We start from the raw sequence: 2,716 nt of genomic DNA, 5'->3' as shown, positions 1-2,716 counted from the left end.
TGATGCGTCATCCTCTACAGCCAATCAGAAACCAGAACTGGGAGTCTGGGCTTTCCCCCTGAGGTCTGCTTTCAGTTCCCTCAGAGCAACTTCTGTCAAAAAGATAAAGTCTCTGAGACAGAAGTCAGAGATATTTGGACACGTCTGTTGGAAGGTGGGTCCGGATTCGGTCTGGGTTCATCCCAGATGATCACAGATGTGTGAGTGTGTTTTTGTGTGCTCAGGTTCTGCTGTGATTCTTCTAAAATGACCGACTCTGAGAACACAACCCAGCCTCTGATTGGAGCCTCCAGCCACTCCGCCGTGGATGTGGGGGTCATGGAAGAACGGTAAGGGACCCAAATAAAACCCTTAAAAAATAAAAATAAAATAAGTTTGTCTACTTACATACATATGTGGTGTGCAGCATTTGTTGCTCAAATATGAGCCATTACATTGACCAAATGACAAAACCTCCTTTCTGCAAACGTTTATATTTTTAGTTTTTAACATTAAATGGTTGTTTTATGTTTTGGGCACATCTTGTAGGATTTTAAACTCTTCCTGAAACAATTCTGTTTTTATCCAGGCTGGGGACGGGTACAGGGAGACCCAGACGTGGGTCAAGAATAACTCCACATTTGAAGCTAATTTGCCCTTTTTTATGACATAAAGGTCACAAGACAAAAACCTTTCATTTATTTATTTATTTATTTATTTATTTATTTATTTATTTATTTATTTATTCCCATAAAAAGAACATACGAAAACACGCAATATAAAAAAATATGGGAAAAAATAATGCAATGTTATGTCATAGAAACCCAACAGTTTATTCAAGACGGTCACACACCTCTAAAAAAAGAAAAGTTAACAAATATAGAACTAGATTGAAGAATCTAAAACATAAAACCAAACAAATGTAACATAACGATTTAAAATCAAATTGGCTTCATGAAAATTAAATATGAAATCATATTTTTTAAAAATATACTCAAACCACATTTTTATACCTTGATATCAAATCTTTTAAGGTTAATTTTGATTGAATCCTGCTAACTAAATAACTAATTTAATAATGTGTTACCACGGTAACAGAAAGAAAACTAAAACTGTGATTTATGGATGAGGAGGAAGGTGAAATGTTTGCCTTGGTCTGTTGTCATTGACTGGAATATTTGAAACACAGTTTCTTGTTTCGTGAAATAATGTGTGTTTTCGGACTGGAGGTTTTATATTTTGGTTAAGTCATTATGAAAACCATGAAAAGAAGAGAGGAACTCTGCAAAAAAAAGAAAAATGCTGAAAGGTTTGGGGTCACTAAGACAAAAAAACACAATTTTTTCAATGAGGATAACTTTAAACTAATCAGCAAAACCTTCTATCCATCATTAATATGGTGAAATATTTTTAAAAAATGACTATTATTACTGCAAATGTATAAAGTCATATTATACTGTTAGTTCTGCCGTGATTAGTCGGCTAATCGATTATTAAAATTGTGGACGACTAATTTAATAGTCGATCAGTCGTTACTTTATATTATATGGAGTTAAAGTTATAAAGTTAAATACAGTTGTGAGAATTTGTCACCAAAAAATTCACTTTTGTTATATTTAGACCCAATTTTTGTCTTTTGTGAAAAATGTTTCCTTTTTTCAGAATTTTCAGAATTTGATTTAATTTTGTTTTATTCCCAGAAACTATTGGACAGAAGCTGCACGATTTATTCAAAGTTTAATAAACTAGCATCTTTATTTTTAGTTAGTTTAAAGCTAACGATGGTTAAGATGTCGGAAAAAATAATCGTTGATTAGTTGACTATTAAAATAATAATTTGTGGCAGCACTAATTACTATTTGATTTAATTTAATAGTTTAGTTGCTGTATTAAAAATCAACTTAAAAACCTTACTTTGTACACTTTTTGTGATTCCTCCTGTTTTGTACTTAAAGGAAATTCCAACAACTTTATAAAAAAATAAAGATAAAAACATAAAAAAAACAACTAGAGTGGAAACATTTGAGAACGAAAAGATAACGAACAAAAATAATCAAATATCTGAATCTTAACGTTGGATAAGAGATTCATGGAAAACTATATTTTAGAAACAAATTCAATAATATTTAGTTTACAATCAAACAGTTTCAGACACACTGGGACTTCTTAGGAAATTCAAACCTTTTTGGTTGCTTTTGAAACTTTTTTAAGTCAGTACATTTTTTTTTTTCACTTCCTTAAATGTTCTATCCAACATTTACGTTCTGGTGTCACTTCCTTTCTTTATCCCTCACAGTCACAGATATCTGTTATCATTAGTTCAATCTGACAGTCATAAATCATGGGGGCGTGACGATTCATTTTGAATAGATCTTCATCCAAAAACTGAACAGTGCAGCTGAAGTTTTCCAGATTACTTGTATTTCTTGCAAGATAATCAAGTGTATAGCAAGTAACAAAATGAATCTACTGTGCCTCAATTATTGATTTATTTCATTTTTAAAAATTTTATAAGGAAGTTTGTTGATTTACATAACAACTTGCCTCAGACAGATTAATCCAGTTGGAATAAAAATCGATTCACTGATGAATCGCTACACCCATAATAAATGAAGAAACGCCCTAATTTCTCTGTTTTCTCTCTTGTAATTCCAGGCCCCGCCCCTCCCGGGCCTACAAAATTGCAGGATTCACTCTTCTGGGCTGCGTTCTGATCGTGGGTCAGGCAGCAATCGCC

The sequence above is a fragment of the Oryzias melastigma genome, linkage group LG15, assembly GCF_002922805.2.
Source record: "Oryzias melastigma strain HK-1 linkage group LG15, ASM292280v2, whole genome shotgun sequence".
In the NCBI taxonomy this organism is placed as follows: Eukaryota; Metazoa; Chordata; class Actinopteri; order Beloniformes; family Adrianichthyidae; genus Oryzias; species Oryzias melastigma.
This window is presented reverse-complemented; position numbering follows the sequence as displayed.